This window comes from Salvelinus fontinalis, chromosome 3, assembly GCF_029448725.1.
Source record: "Salvelinus fontinalis isolate EN_2023a chromosome 3, ASM2944872v1, whole genome shotgun sequence".
Classification (NCBI taxonomy): domain Eukaryota; kingdom Metazoa; phylum Chordata; class Actinopteri; order Salmoniformes; family Salmonidae; genus Salvelinus; species Salvelinus fontinalis.
In genome coordinates, this window is record NC_074667.1 from 16,951,614 (window position 1) to 16,968,126 (window position 16,513).

Consider the following 16,513-nt stretch of genomic DNA (forward strand, 5'->3'; position numbering starts at 1 on the left):
ATTAATTACCGCCTGGTAATGTCACCAGGCAGGCCAAAACTCCATCCCACCAAAACAGGCAGAAATGTCAGGAGGTCTTTTTAAACAGCTCTTACACTAAAAGGGCATTATCATTTTCACAGTATTATTCCAACCTCATAGTGTGGAAATATATAGAAAATCATGTTTTTGACTGCACTGGGCCTTCAATGTTTCTACTCAATGACGCAATCCAGTTTAAGATGTCCTTTCTGTTTTGCTATGGAGGTAGCACAAGATCAAAGAGACTCAAGGCAAAGGCAAAGAGGCAAATCAACCTATTAGAATATTTTATGTCAGTTTGTGTCTAATGTGTCACTGGACATACTCTAGCCTAGCACATCTCTGCTGCAGTACTGATTTATTGTAATTGTGGAAGATTCTAAGGGAAGTAATGGTCAGAGTAACCAAGGGAAGTAATGTTCAGGGCATCGCGAGTGGCGCAGCGGTCTAAGGCATTGCATTGCAGTGCTTGAGGTGTCACTACAGACCCAGGTTTGATCCCAGGCTGTGTCACAGCTGGCCGTGATCGGGAGACCCATGAGGCGGCGCATCCTTGGCCGGCCAGGATGTCCTTGTCCCATCGTGCTCTAGCAACTGCTTGTGGTGGGCCGGGCGCCTGCAAGCTGACTTCAGTCGCCAGGCTGGCTGGCTTCCGGGTTAAGCGAGCAGTGCGGCTTGGCAGGGTTGTATTTTGGAGGCTGCGTGGCTCTCGACCTTCATCTCTCCTATGTCCGTATGGGAGTTGCAGCGATGGGACAAGAGCGTAACTACCGATATTAATAAAACATTTAAAAAAGGGTCTAATATGCGAAACAACCATGCCAAGAGGTGAAGTAAAAGTGTCGGCTCGAATAGAGATCAAGACAGAGACTGACAAGAGGCAAATGTTACGTTCACACACTCTCCGAGAAAGACCTTTGGATCTCCTGAGGTAACTTCAGCGTCTGTGTATGTTTGGATCCTTCAGCTTTCAGTGTCAGATCTACACAACCACGAGAGAAAAAATGTACACAACAGGGGAGGGACTCAGCGAGATTAACTTAAAACATTTTTTGGGGCACATCTGAAAACGGTTACATTCTCCCTATGAGAGATTTGTCTCCAACAGTGGACAAATAAACAGGGATGATTTGAGTGGGAAGGAGTTGACTTCATGAGAGCCATCATCACACATGTTCCAACACACGGCTTTAATAAACACATCTCCTATGCTCTCTGAGAATGTATGGCTCAGATGGTGTTTGGGGCGGCGTGTACCATTTCCATAATAATGTTAGCGCTGGTATATTTGTAGGAAGTGAAAAAGGATTAAGATGGCCAATGAAGTTACTGAAAGTCTTTTAATCTTGACACCGGGTTCACTTTGACTCGGATAGCCGTGTCTCTCCACATGACAACGCTGCAGTTACCAAGCCCGGGCCAACTGAAATATTAGCACAAAGAAAGGATCCAGTAACAAAAATGTCCTTGTGGAAACTAAAGAGACAATCTGGAGAATCACAACTCACAGTTCTTGTTTGCTTGTTTCTTTGCTATTTTCCACGAATTGCCCCAGATTCACTAGAATTATTCTCATATTTGACACAAAGTCAAAACATTATGTCAAGGCAGTGTTGAAACCTGTATTTTATGATTCCACTTAGTCGGTGTTGACTTTTACAAACCTGCATTGTTATTTAGTTGCCTGAATACCTCCCCTCATGATACAAAAAGGCGGCATAGTCTAGTAATTTAGTCCACATTCTAAAGTCATGTTCAAAATTATTGGCACCCTTAATAAGGATGAGCAAAAAAAGACTGCATAAAATAAATGCTACAAATACTGAGCTATATTGTATGCTCCAACCTTATATATATTATTTTATACTAATACAATTACTCAGCGAAAGAGATTTTGTTTAACAAGTCAATTGATTTTTTTTTAAATTATTGGCACCCCTGGTCTTCAATTCCTTTCAATACCTCACCTTGTGAGCATAAAGGCACTGAGCCTTTTTCTAAAATGTTTCAAAAGATTGGAGAACACATTGGGAATGATATAAGACCATTCCTCCATATAGAATCTTTCGTGATCCTTGATATCCTTCATTTGCACTCATGACCTGCCATCTTAAATTCAAACCACAGGTTTTCAATGGGCTTCAAGTCCGGAGATTGCGATGGCCATTGCAAAATGTTGATTTTGTGGCCAATTAACTATTTCTTTCAAACCAGGTTTTTTGGTTGTGTACACAGTTAAGCAGATGTTATACTGTAGCAGGTGCAGCGAAATGCTTATGTTACTAGCTCTTAACAATGCAGTAAAATGTCAAACAAGTACACAAATAATTCAAATGTTATTGTATATTGTTTTTTTTACTAGAAATCAAGAATGTTCCAATTAACAACCCAAATAGCACTGTAACAGTAATCAAAATGTAATCTATACATATTTACACCAGACAAATGTACACAAGATATACTTAGAATGATATGTACAGTAGTAGATATATTAGAGTGACTTATGTCAAGAATCTAGTACATGTCAAAAATCGTTGTGGATTTTAATGTGTGCTTGGGGTTATTGTCTTGCTAGAAGATCCACTTGAGTTTCAGCCTTCTGGCCGAGACAACCAGGTTTTTGGCGGAAATGTCCTGGTACTGGGTAAAGGTGATGATGTCATTGACCTTAACAAGGGCACCAGGACCAGTGGAAGCACCCTCCTTTTGAAGCTTCAAGTCTGTTATTCGAACTCAGTCAGCATGACAGAGTGACCTCCAGCCTTGTCCTCGTCAACACTCACGCCTGTGTTAACGAGAGAATCACTGACATGATGTCAGATGGTCCTTTTGTGGCAGGGCTGAAATGCAGTGGAAATGTTTTGAGGGATTCAGTTAATTTGCATGGCAAAGAGGGACTTTGCAATTAATTGCAATTCATCTGATCACTCTTCATAACATTCTGGAGTATATGCAAATTGCCATCATACAAACTGAGGCAGCAGACTGTGAAAATGTATATTTGTGTCATTCTCAAAACTTTTGACCACGACTGTATATATAAAAAACATTCTTAAAAAGTTGACATCACTATAGAAAGAATTGGCGTTGTGTAAACCCTTTTAGTTTTCTTTGACTGATTGAGGATGTTGTCTATTGTAATGATGAGCATTCTTTTCAGTTAGCCGGATCTTTTGGCTCTGTTCACCTAAAAGAGCCGTTCATTTTTCTGCCAAACAGCTCTACGTTGAGTGATGTGTGGACCAGAATGAGGATCTCTCCGCACTACCTAATGAATGGCTATTTTACAGATGCGATCCGGTTCCTGACGTTCACCAAAAAGAGTAATTCAAAAAGAGCAGTTCATTCGCGAACAACCCATCACTAGTCTATTGCAGTGAGTGTTTCTCGTTGTTACTAAGTCACTGTTTTGGGAAGTGATGTTTCTCCTCTCTTCTCTGCATGTTGAGCATAGCTGTTCACTCAGGGGACTGTTACTCATCAATGCACTTTAACTCCAGCATGACCGTTCCCCAAGAGCCAGTCAGTTTCCTTTGGCTCTGAGCCACAGATGACGGGGCCTCGCAATGCATAATCTGATAATCATAATAGTATGTCTGTTTCTCTGCTCTCCTCGCAAAAAAACAAACAACAAGCCTCTCCTAAGGAGGCATTTGTAAAGTATAAACACTCTGAAACATTTGGACCTATATGGAAATAGAGCGTATGGAAGTTGTTGAGCCCAATTAAGTCCATTGTGCAACGTATATTTAAGCAATAAGGCACGGGGGGGGGGGTGTTATATGGCCAATATACCACGGCTAAGGGCTGTTCTTAGGCACGATGCATCCCGGAGTGCTATTATGAACTGGTTAACAATGTAATTAGAGCAGTAAAAACAAGTGTTTTGTCATACCCATGGTATACGGTCTCATATACCACGCCTGTCAGCCAATCAGCATTCAGGGCTGGAACCACCCAGTTTACAATATACAGTGTATCCCAAAAGCATTGTGTGGTCAATGCATTTTCCTCAGGGGAAAAAATGATGTTAAGAAGTCATGCTCACTCTGTTTGGGGCTCTCCTAAAGATTTACAGAAGTCTGGGAGAGGGGAATGACAGATTGTGAGTGAGTGAGTGAGTGAATAAGTGAGTGAATAAGTGAGTGAATAAGTGAGTGAATAAGTGAGTGAATAAGTGAGTGAGTGAGAGAGAGAGAGAGAGAGAGAGAGAGTGTAAGAGAGAGCGAGATACATGTTTTCACTGACACTGAAAAGCTGTTTCACAGAGATGGAGGAATGGGGAGGTGAGGGGGTAGGAGCTACAGAGGGAAACCAAGAATCCCCAGAAAGCAGCATTTATTGAGCAGGGTGGAGGGTGGAGGGTGGGGAGCGCACAAAATGTTCCACCTTTTTGTTTTGAGTTTTACTGACTGTACAAGAGGTAAGGAGACTATAAGCGTTTCTCCATATGCTGTGGTGGAGTAAAGAGACATGTGAATTGTTGTTTCCTAGGAGATAACATCCTGCAATTGTGTACGTAATTCATCCTCCAACCACAAGGGAGAGGAAAGCAACGGAGTGCATCGTTCAATTCTATCGGTGTATGGGTATGTATGCATATGCATTAATTTAGACCTAGAGAGTAAGGCTAAAAGAGACACAGTATTAAAAACAATCAGAACTCTTCCTCAACTTCGCTTCAACCAAATGTACAGTACCAGTCCAAAGTTTGGACACACCTACTCATTCAAGGGTTTTTCTTAATTTTTCCTACTTTCTACATTGTAGAATAATAGTGAAGACATTAAAACTATGAAATAACACATATGGAATCATGTGGTAACCAAAAAAGTGTTAAACAAATCAAAATATATTTTATATTTAAGATTTTTCAAAGTAGCCACCCTTTGCCTTAATGACAGCTTTGCACATTCTTGGCATTCTCTCAACCAGCTTCAACCTGGAATGGATTTCAATTAACATGTGCACCTTGTTAATTTGTGGAATTTTTTGAACAGCTCAAGTAAGCAAAGAGAAACGACAGTCCATCATTACTTTAAGACATGAATGTCAGTCAACACGGAAAACTTCAAGAACTTTGAAAGTTCCTTCAAGTGCAGTCGCAAAAACCATCAAGAGCTATGATAAAACTGGATCTCATGAGGTCTGCCACAGGAAATGGAGACCCAGAGTTAACTCTGCTGCAGAGGATAAATCCATTAGAGTTACCAGCACCTCAGATTGTAGCCCAAATAAATGCTTCACAGAGTGAAGTAACAGACACATCTCAACATCAACTGTTCAACAGAGACTGAGTGAATCAGGCCTTCATTGCTGCAAAGAAACCACTACTAAAGGACACCAATAATAAGAAGAGACTTGCTTGGGCCAAAAACATAAGCAATGGACATTAGACTGGTGGAAATCTGTCCTTTGGTCTGATGAGTCCAAATTTGAGATTTATGGTTCCAACCGCCGTGTCTTTGTGAGATGCGGTGTAGGTGAACGGATGATCTCCGCATGTGTGGTTCCCACTATGACGCATGAAGGAGGAGGTGTGATGGTGTGCGGGGGCTTTGCTGGTGACGCTGTCGTGATTTATTTAGAATTCAAGGCACATTTAACCAGCAAGGCTACTACAGCATTCTGCAGTGATTTGCCATCCCATCTGGTTTGCGCTTAATGGGATTATCATTTGTTTTTCAACAGGACAATGACCCAAAACACACCTCTAAGCTGTGTAAGGGCTATTTGACCAATAAGGAGAGTGATGTAGTGCTGCGTCAGATGACCTGGCCTCCACAATCACCCGACCTCAACCCAATTGAGATGGTTTGGGATGAGTTGAACCGCAGAGTGAAGGAAAAGCAGCCAACAAGTGCTCAGCATATGTGGGAACTCCTTCAAGACTGTTGGAAAAGCATTCCTCATGAAGCTGGTTGAGAGAATGCCAAGAGTGTGCAAAGCTGTCATCAAGGCAAAGGGTGGCTACTTTGAATAATCTAAAATATATTTTGATTTGTTTAACACTTTTTTGGTTACTACATGATTCCATATGTGTTATTTCATAGTTTTGATGTCTTCACTATTATTCTACAATGTTGAAAATAGCAAAAATAAAGAAAAACCCTTGAATGAGTAGGTGTGTCCAAACTTTTGACTGGTGCTGTACATGCAAACATACTGTATGAATACTCCCCGCATCCCACCCAAGAGAGAGGGAAAAAGAGACATGCCCCAAATCAGTTCCTTGTGTTTCCAGCTTCACATGTGCTTGTGTACATTGGAGAGGGGGGCCTGTGTTTACATGTGAGAGGTATGACGTATGCTGGGCTCTCATAAGGGGGCTACTCACACGTCCAGAGCCAGCCCCACCAAGAGACTGTGTAAATCACTCACAGGTCAGCAGTAATTGTTAAGAAACAGCCTCCCCAATGGGCAGAAAGGTCCACAATAGGGCCCAGAGGAGGGGACCCTGACACAAACACACACATAGACAGACCTAGGCTACACACTTCCCCCAATATACCTACACAATACTCACATACACTACATGACCAAAAGTATGTGGACACCTGCTCGTTGAACATCTCATTCCAAAATCATGGGCATTAATATGGAGTTGGTCCTGTCTTTGCTGTTATAACAGCCTCCACTCTCCAGGGAAGGCTTTCCACTAGATGTTGGAACATTGCTACTGGGACTTGCTTCCATTCAGCCGCAAGAGCATTAGTGAGGTCGGGCACTGATGTTGGGCAATTAGGCCTGCCTCGCAGTCGGCATTCCAATTCATCCCAAAGGTTTTCGATGGGGTAGAGGTCAGGGCTCTTTGCAGGTCAGTCAAGTTCTTCCACACCAATCTCGCAGGTAGCGTTCTTCTGTATGAACCTCACTTTGTGCACGGGGGTATTGTCATGCTGAAACAGGAAAGGGCCTTCCCCAAACTATTGCCACAAAGTTGGAAGCATAGAATCATCTAGAATGTCATTGTATGCTGTAAAGTTAAGATTTCCCTTCACTGGAACTAACAGTCCCAACCATGAAAAACAGCCCAGGCCATTATTCCTCCTCCACCAAACATTATAGTTGGCACTATGCATTCAGGCAGGTAGCGTTCTCTTGGCATCCGCCAAAACCAGATTTGTCCATCGGACTGTCAGATGATGAAGCGTGATTCATCCCTCCAGTGAACACCTTTCCGCTGCTCCAGAGTTAAATGGCGGCAAGCTTTACACCACTCCAGCCAACGCTTGGCATTGCGCATGGTGATCTTAGGCTGATGTTGCTTCCAGAGGCAGTTTGGAACTCTGTAGTGAGTGTTGCAACCGAGGACAGACGCTTCAGCACTTGGCGGTCCCATTCTGTGAGCTTGTGTGGCCTACCACTTCGCTGCTGAGCCGTTGTTCTTCCTAGACGTTTCCACTTCACAATAACAGCACTTACAGTTGACCAGGTCAGCTCTAGCAGGGCAGAAATTTGACGAACTGACTTATTGTAAAGGTGGCATCCTATGATGGTGCCACGTTGAAAGTCACTGAGCTCTTCAGTAAGGCCATTCTACTGCCAATGTTTGTCTATGGAGATTGCATGGCTGTTTGCTCGATTGAATACACCTGTCAGCAACGGGTGTGCCTGAAATAGCCAAATACACAAATTTGAAGGGGTGTCCACATACTTTTGTTTATATAGTGTATGTATACCCCCACACTCAGACATTCAAAGAAATAACAAACACATAAGTAAGCACACACACACACAACCTGGACCACAGGCTAACCACTGGAACCCTCACCAGAGAGACCCTCTTGTAAAGAAAAGGCCCATAACGTGAATACCCATTAAACCTTGATACTAATTCTGTAACCAGAAACGATGAGACGCTTTAGCGCCATACAAGCCAGCAAAAACTTCCTTTAAACAGGAAGGTAAAAAAAAATGGGGAGATATTCGGGGTATATAATGGTTAGTCAAAATGTTTTCTCCAGATGCTGCATGCCTCTCTCTATGCTTGCTCTGTGCTCCCTTTTGGTGATGAACTTGGCCCCTGCATAATTTATCATGGCATCTTAATTATTCCCTTATTGTTGTCATACCTTCATCATGGCATAATTAACAGCATTATTTATTTTCTGAAAGTGAATCAAATGTAAATCAAATGACATTTCTGCCTCTAAAGTTCAAGTCAAACCCCGTTTTGTAGTGCCAAATATGTGAGAAATTATATCTGAACGATTGTTGCCCTTTCCCCATATTAGTATTGTGCTCATCAGTTATAACCTTTCTCTTAACAATAGGAAGGCCATTCATATCGATCTTCCAGGGAATGTCCCAAATGGCACTCTATTCCCTATAGAGCATTCCCTTTTGACCAGGGCCAATAGAGTACATTGTGTATAGGGAATAGGGTGGAACTTCAGAGATTCATTTCAAATCAAATCAAACGTTATTTGTCACATGCGCCGAATACAACAAGTGTAGACTTTGCCGTGAAATCCTTACTTACAAGCCCTTAAACAACAGAAATTAAGAAAATATTTACCAAGTAGACTAAAATAAAAAGTAATAATAAAAAGTAACACAATAAGAATAACAATAATGAGGCTATGTACACGGGGCACTGGTTGTCACGACTTCCGCCGAAGTTGGCTCCCCTGCCTGTTCGGGCGGTGCTCGGCGGTCGTCCTCACCGTCCTACTAGCCGCCACCGATTTCTTTTTCTGCTTAACAAAAATATGAAGCCCGAACATACAGGGCACAGAAAAACACTTGCAACAACCCAACATACAACGCACGTAACAAAAAACAATCCCGCACAAAACAAGGGCGGGTCAAACTCCTAAATATAGGGAAGCTCATTACGTAACAAAAAAACCACAGGTGCAAATAATCAGAAAACACAAACAGACAAACGAAAAAGGAATCGGTGGCGGCTAGTAGGACGGTGACGACGACCGCCGAGCACCGCCCGAACAGGCAGGGGAGCCAACTTCGGCGGAAGTCGTGACACTGGTACTGAGTCAATGTGAGGGGGTACAGGTTAGTTGAGGTAATTTGTACATGTAGGTGGGGGTGAAGTGACTATGCATAGATAATAAACAGTGAGTGGCAGCAGTGTACAAAAGGGGGGGGTGTCAATGTAAATTGTCCGGTGGCGATTTTATTAATTGTTCAGCAGTCTAATGGCTTGGGGGTAGAAGCTGTTGAGGAGCCTTTTGGTTCTAGACTTGGAGTTCCAGCACCGCTTGCCGTGCGGTAGCAGAGAAAACAGTCTATAAGTTGGGTGACTGAGTCTCTCACAATTTTATGGGCTTTCCTCTGACACCGCCTATTGTATAGGTCCTGGATGGCAGAAAGATTTTTATCTATTAACTATTTTACTGCATGGTGATGTCACCTCGGAAGGCCAACACTCCATCCCAACAAAACAGCCTGAAATTTCCGGCAGCTCTTACCAACAGCTCTTACACTAAAAGGGCATTATCATCATGTTCACAATTTCACAGTATTATTACAACCTCATAGTGTGGAAATATATATGAAATAAGAAAAATACAGTTTTTGACTGCACCGGGCCTTAAAAAAACTGGTGATGAGGAGACTGGTTAAACAGTCAATATTTCAGGGAAACAAACAAATGGTTTTAACAATTCCCTTTAGAAACAAAGAGGGTCACATGCACACGATTTCCACAGTGTCAACAAAAATAAAGGTGTTTTTTTGGGGTTTAAACCCGAGCACAAAATCTCTCCCCTTTGGTATTTGTAGAGAGCCACTTGAAAGCCTGAGAGATGACAGGGCAGACAGAGACAGATCCACGAGGAGTTCAATCAAGGCTTCTTTCAAGTTGATATTTTTGTTCTGTTTTGTTTTAATGGATCCCAGAGCTACTGGTGCCCTGCATCCTGTTTGTGTGGAATGCCAGATGGGCTGTATTAGTGCTGCATCCCAAATGGCACCCTATTCCCTATGGACCCTGGTCAAAAGTAGTGCATTACATGTTCATAGGGAATAGCATAACAAGCTTCCCCCATGACTAGACTCCTGGGATCATGGCTCCTGTACAGTAGCCCTGAAGGGACATTCATGACTTACACTGGACCTTATTTACTTTAGGCCGTAATGGAAACAATAAAGGACACAGAGGACAGTACATACTGTCCAGTAAGTGTTATTTTTATTACTGCTCTCTCTCTCTCTCTCTCTCTCTCTCTCTCTCTCTCCTCTCTCTCTCTCTCTCTCCTCTCTCTCTCATCTCTCTCTCTCTCTCTCTCTCTCTCTCTCTCTCTCTCTCTCTCTCTCTCTCTCTCTCTCTCTCTCTCTCTCCCTCTCTCTCTCTCTCTCTCTCTCTCTCTCTCTCCCTCTCTCTCTACACACCTCAGTTGGAGGCAATGGGATGTTGGCTCTCGTTTGAAATGCAAAACACTCACAGGCCTGCATCCCATTCCCATCCTTCCTCTATTACTTCTCTCCTCATTCTTATTTTCTAAACGACTTATGTTCCAGGCAGAGGCAAAGTCCCATTGCGGGAAGAAAAATAAGAATTCACAGTGGAAGAATCAGTATTAAATGCTCTGGAACACCAGTGGGAAGTATAGCCATTGAAGTCACTACAAAACTTTTGCCCCCACAACAACTAACGTTCAGCAGAACTCCTAGCTCAATAACTTCATGATAAAGCCTTGTTTCCTATCAGCACTGTACCTTTTTATCGGCATATGCCAATGCCTCCAGACATTACTAATGTAAATGGTCATCTGGAAAAGTAAAACCGGATATCTGACTCCAGAGGATGGGGGTGCACAGAATTTTCCTATGTGTGCCATGGCATAGTTCCACAAATACCTTCCTGTAGTAGATGCCATTGTTCTCCAATGCCACAGAAAGTGACACAATCCTATTAATTATCATAGAGGAACAGCTACTGCCGACCTGTTTTGGTCAATCTTATTCCTTATCTTTATTGGGTATGGACAGGCTAACTCTATCATAATGTCTAGTTAATCATTGCAACTCAGTAGGCCTACTGTTACAAGGGAGCCTTCTGAGGATGTTTCCGTAACACAGTCTCTTTTCTCGCTTCAGAGTTACACATTTTTTCCTCTCAGAGTAATCAATGTTTTGGGTGTTATTTCGAAGCCAGGGAGGGATGTGTGTGGTTATGTCCCAAATTAACCCTATTCCCTATGTAGTGCACTACCAGCTAGGAGGCTTCCTCCCTGGGGGATGAGGAGGGAACATGGGGGACACAGAGGTCACGTGTCAGTCTTAAAAGGAAATCGTTTGCAAACTTTTGCTAATGCTAGCTAACACATTCCATTTGTTTTCTGTTAGCCAAACATTCTATACCAACTGTACTAATCGATATTCACATGCCGTTCTTATATGGCCTATTATCTAATATGTAATTCATTTGAAAACTTTATTTTTCTCAGTAAAACGATACAGTTCTGATAAGATAATTAAAAAAAAATCCCATTTACTTTCTACAGTATTTGGACAGCCATTTGTTGTTGTTGCCTTTCCGGAAGGCTAATTTGTTTACTTAAGATATTCGATTTTTGGGGGATTGAAATGAAGATCTTGGAATATGGCTAGCTGCCATAGAGTTTATTATGTGCATGACGGAGTTGACATAAATCCACCTTATTTAGACAGTCCGGATACTATCAACAAACCAAGGTTATTATAGTAAACTAAAATTGGAACTAAAACAAAAGCTAATCATGAAAATACTATTTCGTAAACTGAAATAGAATAACTAATAAACCCGTTCGAAAAACTAAAACAATACTGAAATTATTATCTTTGACTTCAAAAGGAACTACAAATAAAATAAAACCATCATGAATTATGTTCAGTTAAAAAATAAATTGTCTACATTTTGGGTAAAAATTGAATGGGGGTTTCAAGCAATTTTTTTAAATGTGGTTTTCAAGCTTCTAAATCTGGCGGTCCCATTGAGAGGATGTTGCCACGAGCAGCACCGCAGATATTGGTTACATTCCCCTGCTCAGACGTCGCATGTATCAACCAGTAGTAGACTGCACAATATATTGATAAAATTAATCTTGTCCGAGAGAGATTCACATGGTCATCAAAGCATCACGCCAGGCTAAGCCTATATGAAACACAGCCCTTATTTTAAGTGTTTCTAAAAATTAATGGTGAAAAAACAATACGAACCATTTCTCTGTCTGTCCTCTAGGTTTTATCGGTATTATGACACCTCCACTGTGGGGATTTATTGACAGAGTGAAAAAAAGGAACCCTGTACAGATAAAAATATTCCAAAACATGCATCCTGTTAGCAATAAGGCACAAAAATTAAACAGCAAAAATGTTGCAAAGAAACTAACTTTATGTCCTGAATACAAAAGCTTTATGTTTGGGACAAATCCACTCTTCATATTTTCAAGTATGGTGGTGGCTGCATCATTTTCTGGTCTAAGGCACTGCATCGCAGTGCCAGCTGTGCCACTAGAGATCCTGAGTCCAGGCTCTGTCGCAGCCGACCGGGAGACCCATGGGGCGGCACACAATTGGCCCAGCGTTGTCCGGGTTAGAGGAGGGTTTGGCCGGCAGGGATGTTCTTGTCCCATCACACACTGGCGACTCATGTGGTGGGCCGGGCACAGTGCACGCCTAACAGGTGTACAGTGTTCCCTCCAACACACTGGTGCAGCTGGCTTCCGGGTTAAGTGGGCATCGTGTCAAGAAGCAGTGCGGCTTGACTGTGTTGTGATTTGGAGGACGCATGGCTCTCGACCATCGCCTCTCCCAAGTCCGTACCAATTGGGTAAAAAAATCTGGCACAAATATTGTACAATCCAGGTGTGCAAAGCTCTTAGAGACTTACCCAGAAAGACTCACAGCTGTAATTGCTGCCATAGGCGGTTGAATATCTAATAAAGATAAATTAGATAATATTTTTTAAATGTAAATCTTTCTTCCACTTTGACATTAGAGTGTATTTTGTGTAGGTCATTGACAAACAAATGACAATTAAATCCATTTTAATCCCACTTTGTAACACAACAAAGTGTGGAAAATGTCAAGGGGTGGGAATACTTTCTAAAACTACTGTACATGGTGTGATAGCTGATACTGTGGTCTATACAAATATATTTTTCAAATGTTGTTAAAATGAAGAAGAAATATTTGTGTAAAAAAAGATGGGATTGTCCCGATTTACAAGAATAACTATGATTACAGAGATAGACCTACACTCTATCTCTGTAATGATAGTCACGCCCTGACCATAGAGAGCCTTTTATTCTCTATGTTGGTTAGGTCGGGGTGTGACTAGGGTGAGTACTCTAGTTTTTTTATTTCTATGTTGGCCTGGTATGGTTCCCAATCAGAGGCAGCTGTCTATCGTTGTCTCTGATTGGGGATCATATTTAGGCAGCCTTTTTCCCACTGGGTTTTTGTGGGATCTTGTTTTTGTGTAGTGCCTGTGAGCACTGCCTTTGCATCACGTTTCGTTACTCTTTATTGTTTTTGTGAGTTTCATTTCATAAACATGTGGAACTCTACGCACGCTGCGCCTTGGTCCATTTATTCCAACGATCGTGACAGAAAAAGGTTATTGGCACAGTGAATTCCATGTTAATGGCTTGTCTATGCAAGGTAATGGATCCTGAGAGCTGCTCAACTGACGTCTTTATTTTTCACTTTGATTTAAAAACATTTACCTCTTTCACTGAATTCCATCACCATACGGTATGGGGGGAAAAAACAGTTCTCACAACTGGAACTGAAACATTCATTCCTGGCTTGGATTTTCTCTCCCTTTCAGAGTTTCATATTTCTCAAGCGAGTAGTTTAATCTGGAATTCAGTTTCAGGTTCTCACAAAATGGCATCAATGCGAGTTGCAGGGGGGTGGTGGAGGAAGGGTGGGATGGGGATTGATGGGTGGGATCGAGTGGACGAGGGTGGAGGGAATGGAGGGTTATGATGACAGTACAATACTAAGTGGGATAGTACCATTGAAAGCATGTCCTGGGTCTAAGGCATTGTTCAGTTATTTTTAAGAGATGTAGTCTAGCCATTTTTCATAATTTTGTCATATTTATCTTTAAATTAAGGATTGCAGCAACCCTCCATGTCACCCTGCTAATAAGCCTACATGGGACATGTCTGACTCTTCCTTGGAGGCTGCTTTTGATTAGCGTGTGTCAAAGCTCTGTTAACCCTCATTACTCACATCAAAATGGGTATTACTTCAGAATAGACATCATCTGCTTTGCAATCTCTGGGAGAAACCCCAAGATAAAGTAACCCAAAGAGAGCCCTAGTGTACAGTAAACAAAAACAACACTTCTACACAACCTCCATGCAATGTTATACAGTATTTAACTCGAAGCTAGAGGTTCCCCCACCTGTGGAAAACACAGCTTGAAAGCGTTCAGTCCACTCAAGTTTTCCCATCAGAAAGATTGTGGCTCACCATTTTCCGTGAGCACGTGCCAGAGTTTGAAAAATAAACACGGAGGCTGCAGACTTGTGAGAAGACATGAGGCTTACTTGTTTTGAAATATCGCCCTGCAGAAGTCAAACCTCTGCTCCAGCCTTGTTGTTTATGTTTGATTTGGCAAGCAACAGTCCAAGGGGTTCATGAGAAACTATGGCCGACATGCACTGTAAACAACTTCATCATCTGTATAGGCTCTCAGCAAATGCAAACATGTTTTTGGGCTAAAAGTCTCATTTTCATCCCCTGGAAACAAAATTGTACGTATGACTGTCATCCTAATGAGCGATTGCCTTGAAATGTAAAGGTGGACACTGAATGAACACAGCCAAAGCATGCAATACCTTTGACAGAGCAAGAGGCAAAGTAAATAATGGAAGTACAGTAATAGCACTGAAAGCAAATGTTTGACCTTACCTGATAGAAAACACACTCCTATCCTAGGGTGAATGTGTATCCGACAGCCTCTTGAAGTGCCTCTGTGCTGCTCATCTCCAGAGCTATTTGTGTGTGTGTGTGTGTGTGTGTGTGTGTGTGTGTGTGTGTGTGTGTGTGTGTGTGTGTGTGTGTGTGTGTGTGTGTGTGTGTGTGTGTGTGTGTGTGTGTGTGTGTGTGTGTAGGGTGGGCAGCTGCCTGCTGACTCCTGATTGCAGAGAGACGGCTAAGCTGAGAGGCTCCAGGAGGTAGAAGTGACACTTGATTCCGAGAAGCTGCTTGGAAGAGAGGCTCGACACATCAAATACTACAGCAAACTCTCTCTCCCTCTCTCTGCTGCCACTCTCTCCTCTGCATCCTCTCTCTCTCCTGCTCCGTGTCATTCCCCCTCTCACGTCCAAGTTAAGGGTCTCCACTCCACTCCTCCCCTGCACTCTTTTCCCCAACCCCATATGCTTTGTCATTTCTCTCTCTTTTTCTCTCTCCTTCTCTTCCCCCCGCCCATTGTTTTCAGTGTCATTTCTCTTCTTTGTCTTGCTGGCCCAGAGTTACTTCAAAGCTGTAAATTAAAATGCCTCAGAGCCCTCTCCCCCTCCCCTTGGTCAGTTTCACATTTGGCAGCTTGACTAAAACAGAAAACTTGGCAATCACACCATCCATACAGCTCTATTACACAGTTATTACAACTCTACTACACAAAGGAATAACCCAAGAGGTGTCATGTGGGGAAACCAGCAATACCGAGAGATTTAATTAAATTAACCCACAATACAAAATGTCTCTAGAGGTCCCAAATATAACATTTTGAGAGAAGGGCGACATATAAACACTTTCTCCCTTTCCCTTTGAACACGTGCAAAAAGAGATAAGGAATGCAAGAGACTTATTTAGCGGGCTCCACTTCACTCCCCATGTCATGTGACGGAGTAGACCGAGTTGAAGCATCTGTGTGTGGAGAATCTTTCGGTACCTGTGATTGGCTCTTCAACATGTGTCAAAGAGCCACATAAAGCATAATCTCATCCGGTTCCATTGTGAAAAAGAATAGCTTTAACAAACAGAATCCTATTACTGGATCTGATCAATCTTTACGCTACGCTTAATATTTTACATGCTGTATGTTTACAGACTATGCTACTGGTCTAATCACTCTGTTGATGGTTCATGCTGACATATCAATGACATTCACCAAATATTCACAGACTTAGTTTAGACCATGGAACGTTTATACTTTCATGATCCACCGTTATCTGATTACAACTGCACATATTTTAGCATTCTAGATGTTCTGTTTTGGAGTAACACAAATACTGCTCCCATCACAGCAAGAGACCATGCATTCAGCTGTACTGATAACTTGTTCTGTATGTAGCCAGTGATCTGTACTGTATATGACCTGTCTGTGCATATGTCTAATGTGACATAATAGCGCCCTCTGTTGTTGAATGTGTAACTTGCAAAATAAATTAGACTCATCTCTTCATTGAAGTGCAGATTATTCACCCCACTTACCCATGGGTCTACAGCATCACTTCGTTTCCATGGATGAGGCAAGATAGAAATTATTGCATGTCAATCATACTAACACACCAGCCCATCC

General features: G+C 42.2%; 1 protein-coding gene across 4 annotated transcripts in view; it reads right to left on the reverse strand.

Moving 5' to 3' along the window:
• ripor3 (RIPOR family member 3) overlaps positions 1-15,303 on the reverse strand; it is a 58,061-nt gene extending 42,758 nt beyond the window's left edge. For all 4 annotated transcript variants that reach the window (XM_055907859.1, XM_055907866.1, XM_055907860.1 and 1 more), the window contains exon 1: positions 14,896-15,303. The gene's annotated coding sequence lies outside the window, so the exon portion shown is untranslated. The remainder of the gene's footprint in view (positions 1-14,895) is intronic.
• Between the last annotated feature and the right edge of the window lie 1,210 nt (positions 15,304-16,513).